At 40.2% G+C, this 13,245-nt stretch overlaps 1 non-coding gene across 1 annotated transcript; it reads left to right on the plus strand.

The window, feature by feature from the left end:
- Nucleotides 1–283: 283 nt before the first annotated feature.
- TRNAA-UGC (transfer RNA alanine (anticodon UGC)) lies at nucleotides 284–356 on the plus strand. The gene has a single exon. It is a non-coding gene; the product is annotated as a tRNA-Ala (tRNA).
- Nucleotides 357–13,245: the final 12,889 nt, after the last annotated feature.

Consider the following 13,245-nt stretch of genomic DNA (forward strand, 5'->3'; position numbering starts at 1 on the left):
TATAGGCAGAGATATATTTTAGGAGTTTGCTCATGTGTTTGTGGAGGCTTCGTGAGTCCAAAATCTGCTGGGGAAGGCTGGCAAGCTGGAGACTCTGGAGGGAGTTAGAGTCTTAAAGCAGTCTGTTGGAGAATTCCTTCTTGCTTAGGGGAGGTCAGCCTTTTGTTCTATTCAGACCTTCAGTGGATTGGATGAGGTCCACCCACACTATGGAAGGCAATCTACTTTACTCCAAGTCCATCGATTTAAATATAAATCTTGTCCAAAAATAACTTCACACAGAGGAGGGTATAGCTCAGTGGTAGAATGCGTGCCTTGCAAGCTCGAGGTCCTGGGTTCAATCCCCAGTACCTCCATTAAAAATAAGTAAACAATAAGAAAATGAATATATTTATATTTATGTATGACTGAAAATTGTGCTGTATGACCAGAAATTGACACAACATTGTAAACTGACTATAACTCAATTTAAAAAAAAAAACAGTAAAAATAAATAAACAAACCTAATTACCTTACCCCTCCTCCAAAAAAAAAAAAAAAAAACTTCACAGAAACATCCAGAAAAATGTTTGGCCAATCAGGGTACCATTGACACATAAAATTAACCATCATAATACCCAACAAAGAAAATAAAAGCTAAATGAATTACCAACACAGGTATTCCTGAAACTTCTTCCCATGAAGAATCCAAGTCTTCTGAATCACATTTTGGCTACTGTCTATGTACAGCATTTCCTCAAAGATTCCATAAAGGAACTAAAAGCCATCAGTGATGGGCTCTTAATCTGGCTTTGAAATTATGTACAACTAACCTATTACTGACTAGTCCTTGGAAAATGTTGTTAAGCACATCTGATTGATCTGCTTCACCCCCTTCACCACAACTGTTGGTTTACTAGTGGTTGAAAAGAGTGTTCCACAGCAGTCTCTGGAATTTTCCTCCAAGCCACTGACCCCTATTCTGAAAGTTTTGTTTTCACTTTTGATATTCACCTACACAGGCAATGATAATTGATAACTGCTGTACAGCCTCCAGAAAAGTAAAACACATCCTGATTTTAGAAAAGATAAAATGTGAAAAAAAATACGCATGTTGGTATCAATGAAATAACTGATAACCTCTGCCTTTTCTTTCTCTCCTCTCTTTCCGGAACTCCCATTAAATGCATACTTAATCTATATATTTAAGCATCTTTCTCCTATATCTTCCGTTCTTTCATTGGTGCTAAATCATAGCTTTAGGGTCCTTAATTTTCATTATTGCATTTTTCAAGTTCTAGTATTTCTAGTTGACTCTCTTGCAAATAAGCAATGTACCAATTTTTATGGTTTCCAGTTACTTGCCAAAGTATTGCAGGTATCGTTTTGTGGTTATGTTTTATGAAAAGACAAAGGGTTTTTTTTATTAGTAACTGAATGCACTATGTGAAATATAAACCATATTGCATGACTTGCAATTACATACAATGTACTGTAAATATTTACACACAGCAGATCATAAAGGATTGATGATGAATTCTGCTATCTGTTTCTCATTTTCCCCTGCCAAGGAAGTAGTAGAACTTAGTGGTTACAAGCAAAGCAAGTTAGACAGGCATGCATTTGAGTTCTGGCCATCGAATCTTAGGTAGTTACTTCTTTGAGTCTCGCTATGGGTTATCAATACAATTAACATAATAACAGTCGTGATCTCAAAGGGTTATCTTGGATCAAGTTAGAGAAAGTAAGTATGGATCGAGTATGTAGAGCACTAACGTAGCACCTGGCACATAGTCAAAGTTGGATAAGTGCCCTCTATAGTTATTAGGAATTTGGTGATAACCAACCCCTTATCTGGAACAATCTTTGTCTTCCTTCCGGAATCCTTCACTCCAGTCACACGTGCATCACTGGTCCTGCAATGCTTGCTGTCTCTTCCAGAATCTTTCCACTGACTCTTGAGCTTTGTTGATGCATTTGCCCAAAAGTTAGTGCTTAAGGTACATCTTTGATTCCTAGGTCTTTATCCACTAATTTATAACCTAGAAAGTCTTGCTTCCTCCATCCTGCTCTGCAAAACGCTGGCCATGCATCACACTGCAGCTTTCTGTCTCTCTAATGGGAATATTCTCATCTGCAAAGAGCCTTGCTAATTGAGGGGATAGAGAGGAAGAAGAAAACAGCAATGGGAGGAATTGGAAAAGAATGTATAAATTCCTTCTGGCAATGTGTCACTTCCCGTGCAGGGTCCAAATCAGAAACAGATCCTCCAATGCACGGAAACAAGGGTGGTGAGATAACTCCTGGGCCATTCCACACACCTGACCCCCAGGAGAGATCCACAGGTGTTTCCGTTGTGCTTTTTATTTACACACGCATTTCAGATCTCCAAGGGGAGGGGGCTGTGTGCCCACTAGTGCAGCCTGAAAGAATTATATGGGAACCCTGGGCCATTAGAGAAATGGAAAATGTCAGCTGCTGTGTGGAAGACTGTGTTCAGTGTGGACTAACCCCAGGAGATACTCCACTGCTGTAAAAATGCAGATTCCCTAAAATGACCTCACCTTCTTTTTTGCCTTTTTCTCCTTAAAGTTGACTACAAACAAGTTCCAATTAGTTGAGTCTAGGGTAATAAAAAATGTAATTTCTATGAGGATAGAAGTCATGCCTCATTTATCTCTATATTCCCAGGGCTGCCCCAAGCCTGGGACATTATTGCTGCTTCTTAATGCATAAACAGTGGGATTGTTGGATTTGGTCTACTCCAAATGATTTAATCTATGACTAATCTGTGTTTAAAGGGAAGTAACAAGACATGCTTCATTACCTGCAGCATAACTTTTGATGAAGAAAAAATAAAATGTTTCTAAAAATACTACTAGGTAGTGTCAAGATATTTACTACAATTATTATTTGCATAACTTGGGATCTTTAGTAACTCATTTCTCTGCTCTGTTGGAGCTGTCCCATTCTCACAACATTATGTAGTGAAGATTAATATTGTGTGAAAAAATTGTAATTCTTTCTTTAAAAATTCATATTTGGTTTAACCTATAACATAAACACAAATACTGGTCCCAGCCCTCTTGGAGGAAATTTCACTGTACTATTTCGTTTTGTTACAAATGTTTTTCCCAGTCCTTGCCTGGGAATAATAATCACTGGGAAATATTTAGTGCCTGGCTGTGTGCATAGCCCTAAAGGAAATGTGATAATGGTCATTTGGGGGCAGAAATCAGATCCCACTCGTTATTGGCATTCCCCCATCCAAGGCTAATCCCCCACCTCTCCCGCCCCCTCCTGAAACCTTTTCCAGCAGATACAACATTTCTAACACTTGCCTCCCTATCTCCTGCCTTCTTCAGGCTCCTTTCTCTTAACTTGGTTCATTAGTTCAATACACTTTCAGTACATTTCAATGAAACACCCACCATATGCCTAGCACAAAGCTGGGCACTGGGACAGGTGCAAAGAATACTAAGACATTGTCTCGCCTTCTAGATTCTAGAAGGCTGCAGTATAGTTTGAGAGATTGACATGTAAATAAAATACCAGAATACATATGTGTGGTAACAAAAGCATCTAAAAAGTTGCCATGGGAGCACATATGGTCAGGTACCTCACATCTGACCTAAAGCAATTAACAGCCCTCCCTTCTTCCTTTTATTGTGAGCTTCTTGAATTAATATTAACATACATATATCTTGCTAAGTGCCAGGCACTGTGGTCAGTGCTTTTATCTATGTTATCTCTTTATTCCCACAACAAATCCAGAGCTAAATTCTATTATTATTTTCACTCCATGGATGAGGGAACAGAAACAAAGAGGTGTTCTATAGCTTGCTGTAAGATCACAGAGCTACTAAGTAGGATCTACTCATGTTAGTGCAGATGTTTTCAGTTGCAAGGAACAATGAAAACCCTCAAACTGGATTAAATAATCAAGGGAATTTATTGGATTATATAACTGAAAGAAGTAGGATGGGCTTCAGGTAAGGTTTGGTCCAGCAGCTCAGTGATGTTACCATGGGCCTGAGTTCTTTCTCTCTTTCTCCTTTGCCTTCCATCCTATTGGCTTTATCCTTAAGCTGACTCTGCTTGTGGTAGTAATAGAATGACTGCTGCAGTATCCTGCACTGCACGCCTCCTGCTTCTTATCCAGAAGGGAGAAGTCTGACTTCCGGCATCAAACAAAGATTTTGAGCTTCCCTTTGGTTCAGTCACTTCTATCCTTGAACCAAACACAGCCTCAGGGAGAATGTAATGCCGGGAGATAATGCATGTTGCCTCCTGTACCATAGAGTTACTAGGAGGATTTGGTGGGATAATATATGTCAATACTCAGCACTGTGTTGGCATTTGGAACTGCTCATCAAGGTTAGTTATTGTTGTTGTTGTTGTTGTTGTTGTTGTTATCATTATTAACTACTCTGGCAATGTTATATATTATCATGAATGGACTATTAACGGAGATTCTTGTGAGGGTTCAGAAGAGAATTCTACCATCTGAATGTTTGTGTCCTCCAAAAATTCATGTTGAAATCCTAATGCCCTATATGGTGATGTTGGTAGGTAGGGCCTTTGGGAGGTGCTTAAGCCACGAGAATGGAACCCTCATAAACGGGATTACTGCCTTATCTAAAAGGCTCCAGAGAGTTGCCGAGCCCCTCCCACCATCTGAAGACACTGCGAGAAGGTGCCGACTATGAACCAGGAAGAGGACTCTCACCAGAAGGCAACCATGCTGACAATTTCATCTTGGACTTTTCAGCCTCTAGAACTATAAGCAATAAATTTCTGTTTTTATAAGCTACCTAGTCTATGGTATTTTGCTATAGATGCCCAAACAGACTGAGATAGCCATTGTTATTGTTACTATTTATTATTAACTACTTCGTTACATATTCTTGTATTCAACATCTATCCATTCATTCAACTAGTATTTACTGAGCACCTTTAATACACCATGTGCTGAGGATACAGCAGTGGAGAAAACTAAGTGCCTGCTCTCCTGGGGCTGACTTTCCAATAGAAGATCAATGAATAAATAAACACATAATTTAAAAAATAAAAATTGAATATGTACTCAGTGAAGAGTAAAGAGGGATGTGGGGATACAGAGCGACATGAAGGGTGCACTTTTATGAAGAATGATCAGAGAAGACCTTGCTGATGAGTGACACACAACTTTGAGCCTAAAGAGTGAGCCTGTGCAGTATGTGGGCATCTGAGAAAAGAGCGTTCCCAGAAGAAGGTACAATAAATACTTTCATTCCTGTGTTTGCTTGCTTCTAGCTTTCAGGGATCCAGGAAGATGCAGAAATCATAGAAAATTTCTGGCAGTATCCCCAGTACCAAGGAGGACTGTTCACAGCAAAGTGCCTGGAAGTCACTGTATTATTTCATGTGTCTTAAAGCCCGTGGATCTCTGCCACTGCCCAGGAGGCAGTAACATAGCTTCAGCTTGTCCTCCTCCTTCCAACTTTGCACACTAGTGCTCTGGGGGAATCTGTGCTAGTCCTCTGCTAGCAGAGTTTCTCAGAAATGTAGTTTCCAGTCTTGCGACCTCTTCACTACAGAGGAAAGCTTAGAAGGGGAAATGGAGCTGAATTGGCAAAGACGATTATGGGCACGTTTATGAATGCTATTTTTTAATCTTATAAGTGGATCCTAGAGGGTTAGATGAAGAATATGCCCCTTATACTTATATTCCATGAATACCATTTTTCTCAGCTAAGATTTTGATGGGAATTAGGTTGCAGACAATTCAAACTCTGGTGCGTGCCTGGGACCTGGAATTGGGGGTGACTGAAGGGTCATCTATTTTTAGTCCTATCTGTGAGAATGATAAGGCCAAGAGTCTATTATATAAAGATTTAAAAGCATGGCCAGTGGTCTCCATTGTGGGCCATACTCAAGGTGAGCCATAGAGTTGCAGTAACTGATTGTATGTAAACCCTGGCCAAGTGTCAGGTATTAGTCTTGCTGGATTATGAGTAACTGTGATCAGGTAATACAGTTGCCCTTCAGGTATGTGAAAACAGCAAAGCCCTGGGGATAAGCTGGTTGGTGATGACAGCCGACTGGGTCTGTGTGTACACTTGACTCGCAGTAAGTATTTACCAGATGGTACCCTCTGACATAGTGACAATGAGTGAGACATCCATAGACCTTCACTCTGTTTATTTAATCTGATTATAGCTTCCTGTTGTTCTCTGACCTGAGAAATACAATCTTCCATTTAATTCCACCAGGTGGGATTGATTATTCTTGAGGCAAAAACTACTAGAACTTTGAGTAGCTCTACCCAGTCAGTCTATGTCCCTGACATTAAGGGTCCTGAGGTTAAAACATGTTTGGTGTTGAGTATTTCACTGTATAAATCTTTCAACAATCAATGGAATTGACAACATTGTGGCTGTCTTGAGTGTTGCTTCCGTATTTCACATCCGTTGCTTCCAAAAGCAGGAGTCCACGTCTTAACAAACCACATAAACAAAGACTCTGGAGAAAGCAGCACTTGGACACCACTTGACATTTGCCACCAAGAAAAGCAAGCCAAAGCAGTATGCTGTCTTCTGCCTGAAAAACTCAAGGCCTAATTCAAACGTACCTTCTTACTGAAGGCCGTTCCATCTGTTCAGGTCAATACTAACTCCCTGTTCATGCAATTGATGATGCCCACAGCCATAAAAGTGATGGAAGTAGATGACATAGATTCAAACACAGAACCATGGCCCAGATGGTCAACCTCCATTACCACACCTATAATGTAATTATCTTTTGGTTTTTCTTTTGCCACTACATATGAACTCTGTAAAGACAAGGTTAATGCCCTGTTCATCTTTAAATGCCTTACATCAAAACAATGCAAAAATAAGTGTTCAATAAATGAATTTTCCATTATACATGGATGAGTAAATGAATGATGTTTTTCCACTTGGACTGGGGACATGAAGGAGCTTAAAATTCTTGTCTAGAAAAAAATGGTATCCCCTGATCTCTGCTCATTGAACCAGCTGTGGCCTTTTGACTTCTCATCAATCCTCTTGTTACCTGATATCCCTTAGTAACTGGGCTCTTGAGGAGGAGAACTAGGCAAAGAGCCTGATGTAAATAAGTAAGAAGTGAAGGGGGATAATATTATGGAACTAAATCTTAAAGAGTTGTTAGGTATCAGTTGTTTGAGAGGAGAAAAAAATCTTAATTTTAAATTTGGGGAATATCAGTGCAAAAAAGATGATAATGTTTCAGATTCTTTTCACTGATCTCAAGGCTTTTTCCTATCTGTCGTCTAATTTTTGCTAAGGCAGAAATCATGTGCCCTGTGAAACAGAGAGGAGGCTATTCCACACACAAACAGCTATGATAAGGAACACAGCTGAGCCTAAGGAAAGAAAAAAATTTTTTTCAAAAAGGAGGAAGCACTGGAGTGGGAAGATTGGGGTTCAGTTCCTGGCTTTGCCCATTTGTAGTTGGTGATCACAGGGAATTTACTTTCACTTCATTAGCCTCAGTTTTCTCATCTGTAATATGGAGCTAGATTTCTGTCTAACAAAGTTGTCATAAGAATTAAATGAGACTTTAAACATGAAAAATACCTTCTAAATGATAAAGTTCTATATAAATGTGAAGGGTTTTTTTTTTCCAAAAAACTTGATGACGATGAAGGCAGACAACATTTATATAATGAGCATCTATCACCTTAAAAATCAGAAAAAAATATCGTTATACTTAGCTACATGTGTGTACCTCGTGTAAATTTCAGTCCAGAAGCTCAGGAGCACAGCATTGCAACTTTGCTATAGTCAAACTTAATCTACATGTAGCATCCTTCATCTCAACTTTGTGGCACAAAACTTAGTTTTGGTCAGTTCAGGGTAAATCAGCCAGGTCAGTGGTTGCATCTGTGTTTCTGAGGGAGCTTATGAGGTGTCACGAATCAGAAGTGGTTCCTGGTCCTCAGTCATCAGTTGTCCCTGCTGGCATCCATCCATAACATATGTGTCACCTATCATCAAGACTCCACCTGGCTTCACTGGGAAGACTGCTTTCTGGAATCTCTTTACTGGAAAAGCCCTATTGACAAAAATATGTCCTCATTTGCTCTGGGTGGTGGAGACTGCACAAGGACACATCCCATTCTCTGTCAAACTGAGGCCGGCCCTGAAATGTGTGTTATCTAAAAGAAAACAGGGACAACATTTAAAACAAGCCACCGTAGAAATCTCTACCCGTCCAAGGACCTTAGAGATCTGGTGAACACTCACCCTCATTATGCCAAAGGAGGCCCGGAGAGCTTTGACTTTCTCATGGTTGAACTGAGGGCATGGCTGGAATTTCCTCTTTGAAACCGTCATGCAGTGTGTGTGTGCCACCATCCGAGAGAAAACAAGTAAGTACACCAGTCCTCAGAATTCAAGGAGGCAGCTATCCCATAAATGCTTAGTAGTTTTTTTTTTTTCTGGTCTTCTATTTAAACAGCAACTACAATTTGAGTTTCTTTGGGATAATATTTATATTATTGGTTTGAATAGTCTTAAATCCTTTTCAGCATATGGTAGACTATAAATATGCAAACAAATGTGTAGAAGAATTTGTGCTCTGAGCACAATCTAAAGTCTTACGATTGAATGCAGCAGAGTAAGTCAATTAAATTCAACATTTTACTGAGTATGACCATGGTGACAAGTCCTGAACTAGTTTCCAGTTCTTTACAAAATAAAAGAGACTGATGTGGTCCTAAATGTTCACAATGCAGTGTAGAAGTGTTGAGTCCATGTGTCTTTTCTGGCCAGGAATGGGGCATAGGGTACAGTATGTGGGAATAAAAAGGAGGAGGAGAATCAAAGCTACCATTTATTGAGCACTGATGACACACCAAGCACTGACCATTCAATCCTCACATCTCTGTATGGAAAGTACCAGCACATGCTCCCCAGCCTCCCCACAAAAGACATCAATGCGAACCCTGCACTTCAAAACACTAAATACAGCCTTTGTTGCCTCTCAGTGAAATATGTTTTTAATACAATATATTCCCTTCAAAGATGGGATGGAGGATGGTAGGGGGTGGTTTGGGCAATGTATTTTTATTTTTACATTTTAGTTCAGACTGGAAAGTTGGATTATTGCCAAAATCAATCAAGAACACATTTATTACTTAACAATGTTTGAAATAATATCTGCAATGTTTAATGTTTCAATAAAAACCATGAAATTCTTTCAAGCTCAAACCAAAACAATAACACAAATATAAACTGCATTTCATGCTCTGTTAATATTTCACTGTGTGACCATAGATGAATACTTCTCTCTCCCGTTCTGTCTGTCTCCATCTCTCTCTCTCTCCCGCTCTCACTCTCACGCTCTCCACCTTTGTTTTATCACCTGGCAAACAAGGAAATTGAAGTAGTGTGTTAAATCATCTCTAAGTTCTTGTCATGTGATTAAGGATAACTATGTTATGCTTGTAAATAGCAAGTGATGATGAAGGTTTCTGATCCCCGCCGTTGTATATTGTGATGATTATGGGTAGAGTTATTAGACGTGGTTTCTCAAAGGGGTAATTTGATTGTGACAAGAATAAGGATGCAGTGGCAGCGCTTCCCTTGTGAAGAGGGTACCAGCATGTACTCACAACCAAGTCTTGAAAGTAATAGCTGCTGCCACATACTGAATGACAGCCACGTGCCGGGCACTTGCAAGAACTTCTGAGAGAGCTGTCTTGGGTGCTGAAACAAATGCCCAGAAAAATCAAATGACTTGCCCAGGGTAACATAACTTGTAACTCATAGCCAGTCACATTAATACTTTATACTCATTCAGAAGGCGTTGCCTGGGTGGTAGCACCAGGGATCGCCTGGCATCTCTCCACAAGACACTGGGCCAATGTGACTAATCCTGAAATTGTCTTGGAGGCAGGGATTATAGCTTCTCTTCAAAAATCCAAAATCCAAGCCTACATTTGAGCCTGGCAATAACAAGCTGGAACCAGGGCTGCTCCCTGCCTATACTGAACCTTTGCACAAACTAGAAAAAGGGCTGATGGAGGCCAGTGGCCTCACAGCTTGGTGAGAGGAGAACAGGCTGGATTTCACCCTACAGGTGGAGAACATCCTCTCTGGTTGATACGATCCTTAGCATTCTCTTTATCCTTCCCAGCTCCAAGGCCCAGTGCCAATTAAACAACTGAAAATCTATGGATTTTCAGAATTCTGTACCAAGCCCACTTTACTCATTTCTCTTATCCCCTGGCACCTGTAGGTTTTTAAATTTACAACCCTCACTCTAATGAGTTATGGAAGAAGAGTAGCACGTTGGTGTTCATATGTATCTACAAGACACTCAAAAGACATAGAATTGCCAACAGGCAGGCATAGGCTAGAGTTACCAACCATGGCTGCAGTTGATCCCAATCGTCTCACAATTTCCTCTGCTGAGCTTAAGTTCCTCCATTCCATGGGCCTACTTAGACTTCCAACACCTCTTGAAGGGCCTCTGAGCCAAAGGCAGCTCCCCTGTTCTCTCCATCTACTTTGCCCCAAGCTCACAGCTCTGACACTATTGATTTACTCTTACTTTCTCATAAATGCCCTGAGGGTTCCCTTTACTGCGCTCTCCTCATTCCTTGAGTAGTACTGGCTCATACTTCAATGCTATCACTGCCACGTTTTGTCATTCCAACTGGATGCTGCTCTTTTCTCAATTACAGTAGCAAGCCCTTGGTTCCATTAAGCCTCTTGTCCCCTGTGATTGGTTGAATTGTGTTCAGGAAGATATGTGGAAGTCCTAAGCCCCAGTACTTCAGAATATGACTTGATTTGGAAATAGGGTCACTGCAAATATAATTTTACTATTTAAAAAAAAATTTAATTGAAGTATAGTTGATTTACCATGTTGTGTTAGTTTCTGGTGTACAGCATAGTGATTCACACACATATATATATTCTTTTTCATCTTTTTTTGATTGTAGGTTATTATAAGATACTGAATATAGTTTCCTGTGCTATACAGTAGGACCTTATTGTTTATCTATTTTATATATAGTAGTTTGTATTTGCTAATCCCAAACTCCTAATTTATCCTTTCTCACCATCTTTCCCCTCTGGTAACTATAAATTTATTTTCTATGTCAGTGAATCCCTTTCCATTTTGTAAGTAAGTTCATTTGTATAATTTTTTAGATTCCACATATAAGTGATATCATATAATATTTGTCTTTCTTTGTCTGACTTACTTCACTTAGTATGGTAACCTCCAGGTCCATTCATGTTGCTGCAAATGGCATTATTTCATTCTTTTTATGGCTGAGTAGTATTCCATTTTGTGTGTGTGTGTGTGTGTGTGTGTGTGTGTGTGTGTGTGTGTGTGTGTAGTCTCCCACCTTATTTATCCAATTTTCTGTCAACGGACACTTGAGTTCTTTCCATGTCCTGGCTATTGTAAATACTGCTGCTATGAACACTGGAGTGCATGTATCTTTCCAATTAGAGTTCCCTCTGGATATATGTCCAGGAGTGGGACTGCTGGATCATATGGCAACTCTAGCAAATGTAATTATTAATATGAGGTCATAATGGAGTAGAATGAGCCCTTAATCCAGTATGACTGACATTCTTATAAGAGGAGAAGAGACACGTAGAGAGAACTCCATGTGAATACAGAGGCAGACACTGGAGTAATGTATCTGGAAGCCAAGGAATGCCAAGGATTGCTGACAACAGCCAGAAGGCAGGAGAGAGGCAAGGAGAATTTTCTTCCTCAGTGCCCCAAGCAGGGACCAACTGCCAACACCTTGATTTCTACCTTCTAGCCTCCAAAACGATGAGGGAATAAGGTTCTGTTATTGTAAACCTCCCAGCTTATGGCAGTTTGTTAGGGCAGCCGTGAGAAAAGAGGATACTCAGCTTCATCAAAATCAGTTGCAAGTCTGGCAGCCCAGGCCTGGACTGGTAAAGCGTGTGCCTGGGATCTGTTTTTAAAGGACAAGGCCCAAAGGGGACCCCTTGGCTTTGGCCTACTTTCAATAGTCTGAGTGAAGTGAGCAGACAGGGAACTGTAATTTTTCCTTTCTGTGTCTTAAACATAAAAAAGTCTTTGTTTTTCCCTAACTCGCGGTCTGCCCCTCCACTCCCCACCCGCCCCCAGCATCTTGCTCGGAGTGTGTTTAGAGCCGTGTCTGCCTGCGTGGATGTTCTGACTCACTCCCTTTCAATAACACCCTCTTCCTTGATAAATCAATACCCTAACCAAAGGGATGGCACATTTAGGTCATTAAGCAAAGTGGCCATGGCAGAAGAAATGAGATGCAGCTTCGTTTCCGAGGCGTTTTTGCTTTTGCTCTTGTTTACCTGGAAAATGTAGTAAAAGTACAACTTCTAAAAACTGACTAATGAGGAAACTGATTATACGGATCTGGGATGATTGAGCAAGGAGGCCAAGAAAAGGTAGAGAAGGAGCTCTCACGGGATAAAAGGGATCCTCTTGGGCAAACCACATCCCCTCTGTGAACTTCAGCTGTCTCGGGGTGAGGGGTGGAATAGAGATCCTCTTTTCTGAATCTCTGCTCTAGAGTTCTATGACTCCACTGTCTTAAAATAAAGGCAGCATTCAAATAATATGCAACATCCTCAGGCTTCAGGTCCACTCCTCTTTAGGGCTTGTTCATTAAAGGCATGATCATCTTTGGATGATGGCCTTTGTCATTCTTGAGACACATTACGGATATTGACCTACAATGCCTGCCTACCAGTGGTACAGAGAAGCTACAAACGGCACTATCACCAGTAAATGGAGGCACAGAGAGTTTCAGGGAACAACATTTCAAGGAGGATTGCAGACAAAATCTACTAGGTAAAGAAATTCGGGTGCAGATTTCCATGTTGAATCTTTTCAATTCTCTCTCTCTGTTTCTCTGTCTCTCTTCTCTTTCTCATACCCTTTCTCAGGAAAATGCATTTTATACATTTTTATGAAAAAAAGTATCAAGTGAAGATAAGCAAAAGGAAGACACAAGAAACATGCATAATCTCATCACTGAAAAAGAAATACTATTAGCAGTTTGGTATTTGCTTTTGTATGTATCTTGGCGCACTTACATGAGAGTGTGAGTGACACAGAGAGAGAGAGAGAAATACAACTTCCAAATCAACTTTGCAAAGAAATATAAGAATTTTCATGAACTTTTATAAACCCTCAAAAGTTTCAGGAGCACAACTTCATTCCAGTTAGAATATACTCAGAAAGTCAATAATACATTTTAAT

Source organism: Camelus bactrianus, chromosome 10 (genome assembly GCF_048773025.1).
Source record: "Camelus bactrianus isolate YW-2024 breed Bactrian camel chromosome 10, ASM4877302v1, whole genome shotgun sequence".
Taxonomy (NCBI): domain Eukaryota; kingdom Metazoa; phylum Chordata; class Mammalia; order Artiodactyla; family Camelidae; genus Camelus; species Camelus bactrianus.